Genomic DNA, 12,644 nt, shown 5'->3' with positions numbered 1-12,644 from the left:
CGACATGGCTAGTCGTGAACCCAAAGCGGCACTAACCTATGGGGACAGGTGTCGGTGTCAAAACCGGCGGATCTCGGGTAGGGGGTCCCGAACTGTGCGACTAGGCCAGATGGTAACAGGAGGCAAGGGACATGAAGTTTTACCCAGGTTCGGGCCCTCTTGATGGAGGTAAAACCCTACATCCTGCTTGATTAATATTGATGATATGGGTAGTACAAGAGTAGATCTACCACGAGATCGGAGAGGCTAAACCCTAGAAGCTAGCCTATGGTATGATTGTTGTTCTGTATGTTGTCCTACGGACTAAAACCCTCCGGTTTATATAGACACCGGAGAGGGTTAGGGTTACATAAAGTCGGTTACAATGGTAGGAGATCTACATATCCGTATCGCCAAGCTTGCCTTCCACGCCAAGGAAAGTCCCTTCCGGACACGGGACGAAGTCTTCAATCTTGTATCTTCATAGTCCAGGAGTCCGGCTGAAGGTATAGTCCAGCCATCCGGACACCCCCTAATCCAGGACTCCCTGAGTAGCCCCTGAACCAGGCTTCAATGACGACGAGTCCGGCGCGCAGATTGTCTTCGGCATTGCAAGGCGGGTTCCACCTCCAAGTACTTCATAGAAGATTTTTAACACAAAGATAGTGTCCGGCTCTGCAAAATAAGTTTCCACATATTGCCATAGAGAGAATAATATTTACACAAATCTAATCTGCTGACGTATTCCGTAGTGTGACATCGCCACGGCCAAGCCTTTATTCGAATCGTTTCATTGTCCCACCTCAGTGTGTCATGCGAGGCGGTTTCCTTGGCATGTCTCGTCGAAGCAAAGATCGTGTCCCCTTATTCCGGGATTCTCATCAATACGGGCGTGGGTAACCCAACCGTGCCATTGATTACGGCGCTTGGAGATAAGCGAGTTTTACCAGGCTGGTGGGGACACGTAGTTGCGTCCACCCATATAAGGGGATAAGGATCCACCTTTTCACCTACGCCTTCTTCCTCCTTTGCCTATCCATTTTCGCGCACTCGAGCTCCAGCTCCCAAGTCCTCACTCCCCACCTCAACCTTCTCCAGCCATGTCCGAAGCGGGAGGCAAGTGGATGGTCTCCTCCGTCACGGAGGGACACATCAAAAACTGAGGAAGGCCGGATACTTGTCTAACGACATCACGTACCGGCTTCCCGAAGAGGGGCAGCTCCTCCCCACCCCAAGGCCCCATGAGAGGGTAGTGTTCCTTCCCACTTCCTCCGCGGATTGGGCTTTCCTATCCACCCATTCGTCCGGGGACTCATGTTCTACTACGGCCTGGATTTCCATGATCTGGCCCCGAACTTCATCCTCAACATCTCGGCGTTTATCGTCGTGTGCGAGGCTTTCCTCCGCATCCGCCCCCATTTCGGCCTATGGCTCAAGACTTTCATTGTCAAGCTGAAGGTGGTGCGCGGCAACCAGGCGGAGTGCGGATGCGCCATGGTGGGCAAGATGCCCAACGTCTTATGGCTCGAGGGCTCCTTTGTGGAGACCCTAAAGGGGTGGCAACCTGGGTGGTTTTACATCACCGAGCCGCGCGACCCTGAGTGGGTCGCAGCCCCCGAGTTCCGGTCCGGACCCCCAACGCGGCTCACGTCCTGGAAAGAGATGGGCCTGTCGTGGGGCAGCAAAAGAGAGGTGACTGGACTGCAAACATGCATCCAAACCCTGGTGGACAAGCAGCTCAAGCTCGTCAACGTAGTCCAGGTTATGCTGATCCGTCGGATCCTCCCGTGTCAACAACGGGCCTTCAATCTGTGGGAGTTCAACCCGGCGCATCACCGAACTCTGAGGAGGCTCTTCGACACGATGTACGAAGATGCCTGGAAGGTGCTTTTCAAGGGCGCCGAGGCTCCCGCATCCGCTACCGAGGATCGCGGATTCAACGCGCAGCGTCACGCTAGCGCAGTAAGTTGTTTGTACCTTTTACAGGGTATTAGTTTTTCATAGTTTAACTCTGTGCGGGATCTCAGCTCCCTTACCTTTGACATGATTGGCAGGCGAAGTCCGGACAGATCGACTGTTCGGCTCCTTTGCCCGAAGACCCAGCTGATGCCCGCTTGGCAAAGCTGCTGGTTCCGGCACCCTATGTGGTGCCGGAGAAGAAGGCCACGGGGACTCGAACAAGTGCCCGGCGCCAGGAGGTGTCGGGTTCATCATCCGACGGCTCCAAGGCGCATTCCTCCCGTGAAGACGAGGAGGAGGAAGAAGAGACCTCTCCCCCTCCAGCGGGGGGAGAGAAGAAAAGGAAGGCCGCCCTTACTGGGGAGGCCGAAAGGTCCAAGAAGGGGAAACCCCTTCCTCCTAACTACTCCACCAACGCCGACGACGGCGGAGAGGAGTGGCCACTCAGGGCCAAGCCCCTGGCGAAATCGTAAGTATCCGGATACCAGAGTAATTCATAGTATTCCTTTATTGCACAGCTTTCCCTTATGCCGAATATGATTATGCAGCCCACCCAAAGACCGGCTCGACGCGTCGTCGAGCGGTTCACTGGACTCGTCGGATGTGAATTCTCTTCCGTCGGCTACCTCCCCCCGCCCTACGGCCGACGCCGAAGTGTTGTCCCAACAGGTTCCAAGCCAGGAGGAGGTGGTCCTGGAGGCGTCGCAAGGCGACCTCCCTGACTCCAGGAGTAAAGGGGATAAAAAACCCCAGGGCTCCAAGTCCGGCTCTAGGCCGGACACCGCTCCGGAACCTTCAAAGGTTCCAGAGTCCGGCGGGCGGCCTCCTTCCAAGAGGAGCAAGCCCACCGGGCCGGTGACCCCCGTCCAACCGGAGGCGCCGGACAATCTGTTGGAGGTGCTCAAAGGCGCCTCCATCGACGAGGAGCACCGCACCATTATGAGTGCAATGGTCCAGAAGGTTCAGTCCGCCAAGAGCGGACTGACTGAAGCTTGTGCTAGCCTTTTAACAGGCTTTGAGGTGAGTAAAGAATGTGTAAATAATATTACCGCATAGACAGTAGCCCCTGATGCTCTGTCTGGCGTTCAGGAAGAAAAGCCGAATAGAGGATCAAATAAAATTCGAAGGAGTCTAACAAAAAGGAGTCAATATGCGTATGCAGGCTTCTCTGATGGCGTCCGCCGTACTGACTACGGAAGTGGACACGCTAAAGCAGAACCTCGAGCAGTCCGAGCAAGAGCTCGGACGTGCCAAGAAGCAGCTCGAGGATAAGGAAGGTAAGAAATACCTTGTTTAAATATATATAAAAAAGTGCAATTGCAAAAAATGATAGGATTATCGTGGCTATTGTAGGGGCCACGTCTGAGGTGGCGACCCTTAAGCAAGCGCTGGTCGAGGCCGAGAAGAGGGCGGCCATGGAGCGCACCGAGCGGGAGAAGTGTGAGGCCCAGGTTGGCAAGGTGCGGCAAGAGCTCCAGGCTCTCATGAAAAAACATGAGAGTTTGGAGCTTGACTCAAAGACGCGAGCGTCCGAGCTCGCGATGGCTATTGAAAATGCCAAGTCTGCCAAGGCCGAATCCCAGAAGACCCTCCAGGAGTTGGATGCGGTGAAAAAGATAGCAGCGGGTAAGGCATTCTTTATGGAGAGCAAACACATAAACGTGAGTTACTTGTTACTTACCCGAATCCGGAGCTCTCTAGGCGCGTTCGCAGATCTTCCCCGTAGCGTGTCCGATGCCGCCGCATTCTATCGAGCCGAGGAGGGCAGCTCAACAGAGAAGGTGTTCTGGTCTCAGTATGCTGAGGCCGGACACCCCGTGCCCCTGAGCGACCAGCTGAAGCAACTGGTCGAGCTCCACAAGGCATCCGAACAGGCCATGAAGGGCCTCGTAGTTCGGTTGTGGCCTGGAGAGGCTCTGCCTAGGAGCTATTTCATGCTGGTGCGGCGGCTGGTGGGGGCCTATCCAAGGCTCGAAGTCATCAAGCGCTCCGTCTGCATTGAAGGTGCCCATAGGGCCCTTGCCCGTGCTAAGGTGCATTGGGGCAAGCTGGATGCTGAGAAGCTTGTGAAGGACGGGCCACCATCGGGGAAAGAACATCGCAAGCCCGAGAATTATTATAAGGATGTTCTGAAGGGTGCCTGCCTTATGGCGGATGAATGTTCCAGGGATGTAATTTTTGAGTAAAACTCGCTCGTTTTGTCCTGTGCGCTGAAAACTTGTTCATATGCGCTAAGCAATGCTGTTGGAATTTAAAATATTACCTTCTGTGCGGTTGTTTATCAATTCTGAGAGATGGCGAGTCGTCGGCTTCTGCCCCCGTGCCGCTAGTGCTGGGGTGTTCGGGGATAAACCTGAGCGCTCTTTTTCCCATGTTTGGGTCCTTCGAGGGAGGCGCTCAGCACAACGAACGAGGCAATCGGACTATAATGCGTGAACACTCTCACTTAGCCATAGAATTCTATAATTTTAAATTTTGGCGAGGCCCCTAGTATTCGGAAGACCGAGTTTGGGGTGCTATCCACGCCTTGGCCGGACAGAGCCGACTCCTCGCTCTAAGCGGCATAAGTTTTTAGGGACTCGAAAAACCTCTCGAACAGCGACCAGCTCTCGCTTCATCATGACAGTCAGTTTTAGCTTTCTCTACTAAGGTGCTCGACCCAGCTCACTGGGGCACAATCGCAGTAGTTCTCCTAGTGCTACCTTAGCAGACACAGCGGAACTTAAGGCACCAAAACATAGGAGCCGGGCAAACCCAACTATTGACCCAAGACATGATTCGGAGCCGATGCATATAATGCTATAAGTTCGGGGTGCCGCACTTGTTAAAGTGTTCGGACTTCTCACACCATATTGAGGGGTACTAAAGCCCCTGGCGTATTCTGGCCGTACGAAAGTGTACGGGTGCAACATGTCGTTAAGGAACATATATTTGTAAAAAAAAGAGTAATGCAAGAATAGACAAAAGCTATGCATTGTTTATTAAAAAGGGCTGCGATCAAAGCAAAACGATACAAATAATGCGATAAGCAAAAGGTTGGACTATTTAACATGTCCGTTCCAGGGGTAGGCTGCGGAATGGTATGCGAAACAGGTATACTGCTCGTGATAGAGACCACCTGGGAGTTCCGTAATGCGGCATGGCTTGTCTGCTTCCCTAGTTCTTGCATCATTTGTGCGGCACTTGAACTGCCGAACAGGCCTTCCGAAGAATGGAGTCCTAAAAGTAAGAGAAAATTAAAAAATCGGCAGCCCCTGGTGCGGTTTAAGCCGTGTTTCGGACGTGCCATGATGGTGCCCCTCCCCCTGTACCCATGGTATTTCTAGAGCGTAGTTATGTACGCACCGGTGTTGCATTTTTGCGAGGGCTGGGGTTGGGGCCGTATTGCTACGCCTGCTCGGAACGTGCCAGGCGGTCTTGTTGTAGGTTACTCCGGGCGCGCTTGACGGTGTCCGGATGTTTAATGGCCAGACTGGAGAACAGCCTGGAGAGGCTGCTTTGTACTTCCGCTGCAAGGGCCGCCATGTGCTCCTCCGTTCGGAGGGAGCGTTCGGTGTTTCCATTGACCGTAATTACTCCTCGAGGGCTTGGCATCTTGAGCTTAAGGTATGCATAGTGCGGTACCGCATTGAACTTGGCGAATGCGGTTCGCCCGAGCAGTGCGTGATAGCCACTACGGAATGGGACTATGTCGAAGATTAACTCCTCACTTCAGAAATTATCCGGAGATCCGAAGACCACTTCAAGTGTGACTGAGCCTGTACAGTTGGCCTCTACACCTGGTATTACGCCTTTAAAGGTCGTTTTGGTGGGCTTAATCCTCGAGGGATCTATGCCCATTTTCCGCACTGTATCCTGGTAAAGCAGGTTCAGGCTGCTACCGCTGTCCATAAGGACTCTAGTGAGATGAAATCCGTCAATAATTGGGTCTAGAACCAATGCGGCGAACCCGCCATGACGGGTGCTACTGGGATGGTCCCTTCGATCAAAGGTGATCGGGCAGGAGGACCATGGGTTGAACTTTGGGGCGACTGGCTCTACCGTGTATACGTCCCTTAACGCGCGCTTCCGCTCCCTCTTGGGGATGTGGGTGGCGTATATCATGTTCACCGTCCGCACTTGTGGGGGAAAACCCTTCTGTCCACTGTTGTTCGGCGGCCGGGGCTCTTCATCGTCATTGCTATGCAGCCCCTCGTCTTTATTTTTGGCATTTAACTTGCCTGCCTTCTTGAACACCCAACAATCCCTGTTGGTGTGATTGGCCGGCTTTTCGGGGGTGCCATGTATCTGGCACAAGCGGTCGAGTATTCGGTCCAAACTGGACGGGCCCCTAGGATTTCTTTTGAATGGCTTTTTCCGCTGACCGGATTTATAGCCTCTGAATCCGGCATTAACTGTCGTATCCTCAGCATTGTCGCCGTTAATGCGGCGCTTCTGCTTGTTTCGACGCGACCTGCCACTACTGTCCCTGGTCTCCGAATTACCAGGGTTCTTGGTCATATTGTTGCTACGAGCAAGCCAGTTGTCTTCTCCCGCGCAAAAGCGGTTCATGAGTGTCGTGAGTGCTGCCATAGATTTCGGCTTTTCCTGTCCAAGGTGCCGGGCAAGCCAGTCGTCACGGATGTGCTTGAAGGCTGCTAGGGCCTCTGCGTCCGGACAGTCGACTATTTGATTTTTCTTTGTTAGGAACCATGTCCAGAATTGCCTGGCCGATTCCTCTGGCTGCTGAATTACGTGGCTTAGGTCATCGGCGTCTGGTGGTCGCACATAAGTGCCCTGGAAATTGTTGAGGAATGCGGATTCTAGGTCCTCCCAACAACTGACTGATCCTGTTGGCAAGCTGTTAAGCCAATGCCGAGCTGGTCCTTTAAGCTTGAGTGGGAGGTATTTGATGGCGTGGAGATCATCGCCGCTGGCCATGTGGATATGAAGGAGATAATCCTCGATCCATACCGCAGGATCTGTTGTGCCATCATATGATTCGATGTTTACGGGCTTGAAACCCTCGGGGATTTGATGATCCATTACTTCGTCTGTGAAGCATAGTGGGTGTGCGGCGCCTCTGTACTGGGCTATATCACGACATAGCTCCAATGAGCTTTGTCTACTGTGTTCGGCCCTACCGGATTTGTGTTCGGTGTGACGGTTACCGTATCGAGTCATGGGGCGCCCACGCGGTCCGTAGATCGATCTTGTTTGCCTTGCCTTGTCCTCCAATATATCTCGCATGTCTGGCGCATTTTCCCATGCCTTGGTACGGGGTGCGGCTTGTGTGGAGGGCCGAGAGGCCTCTCTGTCGCGGCCACGAGGAGGCCGGTCGGCCGTATCAAGTGCTGGTGATGTAGGTTTGGGTGCTTCCTCCTCTAATCGGGGTAGCACCCTGCACTTTGGGTAGCTCCTGGAGGGGCGTTCGAGTTTATGCTCTTCGGCCGCAAGGACTTCAGTCCATCTGTCGACTAGAAAATCTTGATCAGCTCTAAGTTGTTGCTGTTTTTTCTTGAGGCTTCTTGCCGTGGCCATAAGCCTGCGTTGAAAATGCTCTTGCTCAACGGGATCCTCTGGCATGACGAATTCGTCGTCGTCAAGGCTTGCCTCGTCTTCGGAGGGAGGCATATAATTATCGTCCTCAACCTCTCTGTCTGCCGCTCTCTCATGAGAGGGCTGTCTTCTCCATCCTCCTGTGCTAAATCTTGCTGGAGGGGATTTTCTTCGGCACTCTCCGGAGTATTATTATCTCCCGTGCTGGAATCACCGTATTTGTTTTGGCGGGATTTTGAGCGGCGCCGCTGACGTCGGCGCTTAGGCTGTTTCTTGGAGGGGTCATCCTCCACTGTTCCATCGCCATCTCCTTCTTTCGGGGTGTCCACCATGTATATGTCATATGATGAGGTGGCTTTCCAGGGCCCAATAGGTGCTGGTTCTTCATCCTCTCCTGCATCAGCGTCCATACCGTCGATGTCTTCGAAGTCGAAGTCGAGCATGTCGGTTAAATCGTCGACAGTGGCTACAAAGTGGGTGGCGGGTGGGCTTTGAATTTCTTCATCGTCCGTATCCCAACCTTGCTGACCGTAGTCCGGCCAGGGCTCTCCTGATAAAGAGAGAGACTTTAGTGTCTTCAGAATATCGCCGAAAGGCGAGTGCTGAAAGATGTCCATGGTGGTAAACTCCATGATCGGCGCCCAATCGGATTTGATCGGCAGCAGCGCGGAGGGTTCGGAGTCCGGAGAAGAGTCCGGCTCCTTGGAGTCACGAGTCTCGCGGAGTGCGGGGCTGGTGTTCGGCTCGACCGCCGTTGGGATCGCAGCCCCCGAGGCGGCGTCCAACCACCCGTCCTCGATCGGCGCAGTTGGCTCCGAATTAAGGGTCGAAGCCGATGCGGGTGCGGCCTCCAGGGCACTGTTCGGCGGCAGAGCTAGATCATGCTCGTCGTGACAGTGCGGCGCGCTCGGCAGTGGCTCGAATCCGTCGAAGATCAAGTCCCCGCGGATGTCAGCCGTGTAGTTTAAACTTCCAAATCTGACCTGACGGCCAGGGGCATAGCTTTCGATCTGCTCCAGATGGCCAAGTGAATTGGCCCGCAATGCGAAGCCGCCGAAGACGAAGATCTGTCCGAGGAGGAAGGTCTCACCCTGGAGTGCATCACTATTGATGATCGTAGGAGCCATCAAGCCTGACGGCGACGACACAGAGGAACTCTCAATGAAAGAACCAATGTCGGTGTCAAAACCGGCGGATCTCGGGTAGGGGGTCCCGAACTGTGCGTCTAGGCCGGATGGTAACAGGAGGCAAGGGACACGAAGTTTTACCCAGGTTCGGGCCCTCTTGATGGAGGTAAAACCCTACGTCCTGCATGATTAATATTGATGATATGGGTAGTACAAGAGTAGATCTACCACGAAATCGGAGAGGCTAAACCCTAGAAGCTAGCCTATGGTATGATTGTTGTTCTGTATGTTGTCCTACGGACTTAAACCCTCCGGTTTATATAGACACCAGAGAGGGTTAGGGTTACACAAAGTCGGTTACAATGGTAGGAGATCTACATATCTGTATCGCCAAGCTTGCCTTCCACGCCAAGGAAAGTCCCTTCCGGACACGAGACGAAGTCTTCAATCTTGTATCTTCATAGTCCAGGAGTCCGGCTGAAGGTATAGTCCGGCCATCCGGACACCCCCTAATCCAGGACTCCCTCAACAGGCATACATGAATCACGTCGAGCATGTTGGTCAGCAGCATGTGAATCCGGGCTGTAGCACTGGGCTAACAGGACTCCGGGAACCCGAGCTGTAGCTGGCTAGGCAGGACTCCGGATGTCACCACGTGACATTTCCCTGAAGGGACAGACACAGGAACGAAGTGAAACACCTGCCGGCCAGTCAAGTGTCATGAGCAGTAGTGCTGTGCTAGCAGGACTCCGGTGAACCGGACTGTAGCGGACTACTATGGCTCATGGAAGCACTAGACTACATTTCCCCATAAGAGAGGCTGCCAAGGATAAACAACTAGATTGTCAGATCCCACACATACCAAGCATTTCAATCATACACACAATATGCTCGATATGTGTAAATACAACATGGCATCACAACATAACTCTACGACTCAAGTATTTATTCATCAGGCTCCGAGGAGCGAGATATTACAAACATGGGTCTCATGACCTAACAATCATAGCATACAAATCAAGCACATACGGAAGCTTAACATGTCTGAGTACAGACATCTACAAATGAAAAAGGCTAAGAAGCCTGACTATCTACCAGATCCTGTCGAGGGCACAAGATCGTAGCTAAGGTATCAAGCTAAATGTCGAAGTCCACATGGAACTACTAGCGAGACTGAAGTCTCTCTGCAAAACATAAATTAAGCAAACATGAGTACAAAGGTACTCAGCAAGACTTACATCATAACTAGCTACATATGCATCAGTATCAACAAAGGGGGGTGGTGGAGTTTAACTGCAGCAAGCCAGCTTTGACTCGGTGGCTATCTTAAACTACGACTATAAGCAACTCTTTTGAGGTGGCGCACACGAGTCCACATATTCACCATATCAATACACCACTATGGATCTGCTCCCGTCTCCCTACAAGAACGCCATCCATAGCACTCACGCTTATCTTGCGCATTTTAGAGTATCCACTTTCACTTGTCTATGAACTGTTATAGGCAACCCAGAAGTCCTTTACCGCGGATGCGGCTATTCGAATAGATCATTTATAACCCTGGAGGGGTGTACTTCGTCACACATGTTTCCACCACTTAGCGTCTGCACACGACATGTGCTCGGCAGACTTCAAGCGAAAGCCGACGTGGGTGTAGACCATGACCTGACTAACCGCACAAGTCTCTAGTCCAGGTTTATCGCCTATTCAGGTTCCATCCGCAAGGAAATCCGGCCGGGGTGTCCTCAACGGCCCCAAACGATGTGTACAGGGTCCCGAGACGCCAAACGAGCGCCCGGCATACCCGGCCACAATGTATCTACCACATCATAGCCCACCCCTAGGGTCAGCGCTACGCATGGCCGCCAACACATAACCTATAAACACCAGAAACTAGTTGCAACTCCTGGACAGAGGATGAGAGGGGTCAATAAGTCGAGCGGGGTCATATTTCAGGGCCCAATGTGTGGTAGTAGCTGTTTCATGGATCACAAACACAGAACTGAGTTCCTGAGGACGGTTTCAATGAGACAACCCACCATGTACTCCTACATGGCCTCTCACCGCTACCTTTACCAAATCGTGTTCACACACTTAGCTCACACACAGTAGGACATGTTCACACACCTCCGATTCATCCTCGATGAACCAGACCTGACACGACTCTATGCAATAGCAGGCATGACAAACAAGCATGAATGAGTAGGCACATCAGGGCTCAAACAACTCCTACTCATGCTAGTGGGTTTCATCTATTTACTGTGGCAATGATAGGTCATGCAAAGGAAAGGGGTTCAACTACCACAGCATGTAACAGTTGAATCATTGTTGTCCTAATGCAGTAAAAGAGAGCAGGAGCGAGAGAGTGGGTTTGTATCAGAATGAACAAGGGGGTTTTGCTTGCCTGGCACTTCTGAAGATATCATTGGGTCTTCATCAGTGTCAACAATCACAGCGTCGGTACAACGTCTATCGAGAGGGGACAACCACCGGCAATAGAGAAGGAACACAATCAATGCAATGCACAACATGATGCATGATAATGACTTGGCAATATGTTGTTGATTGAGCTAATGCAACAAGCAACACAATTAAATGAAGTTGGTTTGAACCCAAAGTTCAAATTCAAACTCCACATGTGGTTATTTAAATACCATTCATTTGATTTGTCCTAAACAGTGGCATTAAGTTGTTCTAACATGCATGAAAATGGTACAGATGGATTCCTTGAATTGTTCTGATAATTTTTCATATATCATTTATTTCATTTGGAGTTACGGTTGAATTTCAATGATTTTTAGAAGTTTTGAACATTTTCTGGAATTTCCTGATTATTAATAAATCCAGAAAATGTATTACTGCGTCAGCATCAGGTCATGCTGACGTCAGCAGGTCAACAGGGGCTGGTCCGGGTCAAACCTGACAGGTGTGGCCCACCTGTCATTGACTCGGTGCTAACCAGGGTTTAGTTAAATCCTAACTAAAGTAATTAGAAGGGCTGGGGCCCACGGTCAGTGAGTCAGTGGGTTAGCTAAATTTTAATTAGCATCTAAAATAATTAGCAGGGCCTCGGGCCCTCATGTTAATGACCCAAGGGGGATCAAATCCTTGTCCACTCGGTCAAACCTGCCGGCGACTAACCATCGGCGAGGTCCGAGACGGCGGCGATGTGCGGAATCGCAGCACAGGCCACGGTACGAGGCGCGGATGGCACCGTTGGAACCCTGAGCCTCGTCCGCGTCGGCTGGTGCTAGTGGGGTCTCCGGAGACGACCTAGATCGACGGCGGTGTCCGCTTCCGCGGTGGCCGGAGTTCGGGCGCGGACAGTGTCGATGCTACGATGCACAAGAGGAGAAGACGAAGAGTGCTATGTGCTCCTAGGAGTGTGCTGAGCGCGCTGATGGGCTCGGACGCGAGCTACATCAGCTGTGGCCACGGCGCCTTCGATGCTACGATGCACAAGAGGAGAAGACGAAGAGTGCTATGTGCTCCTAGGAGTGTGCTGAGCGCGCTGATGGGCTCGGACGCGAGCTACAGCAGCTGTGGCCACGGCGGTGCCATGGCCAGTGGCGAGGAGCGCTCGACGAGGTGGTTAGGGCGGTTAGGGGAGATAATCGAGCACGGGGTTAGGGGGAAAAGGATCGTGGCCTCACAACGCATCGATTGAAGTATTCGGCGGGCTTGGGGAAGGCCTGCAGATGACGGAGCAACGACGGCGATCGCCGGATCCCGCGGAAGAAGACGGCGGCGTTCAGGAAGAAGCAGGGCTTCCCGACCCGTGCGGCTCGGCGCGGAGGAGTAGGGCGACGGGGCGGTTCTTCTAGACACGACGGAGAGGCGGGGCAGTGGCTCTGGCCGTGGCGAACGACGTCGGTGGCGGTGGGCATGCTCGGCCATGGGAAGGGAAAGCAGAGGAGCGAGGGGGGAGAGAACCAGAGAGCGAGAGAGAGGCAGAGAGGTGTGTGGCATCTCCAGGGCGACGTCGGGGAGGTGGCAGCAAGCAGGAGGTGGCGCGCGCATGCTGGGGCACGTCGGGCACAT

The sequence above is a fragment of the Triticum dicoccoides genome, chromosome 5A (genome assembly GCF_002162155.2).
Source record: "Triticum dicoccoides isolate Atlit2015 ecotype Zavitan chromosome 5A, WEW_v2.0, whole genome shotgun sequence".
In the NCBI taxonomy this organism is placed as follows: Eukaryota; Viridiplantae; Streptophyta; class Magnoliopsida; order Poales; family Poaceae; genus Triticum; species Triticum dicoccoides.
This window is presented reverse-complemented; position numbering follows the sequence as displayed.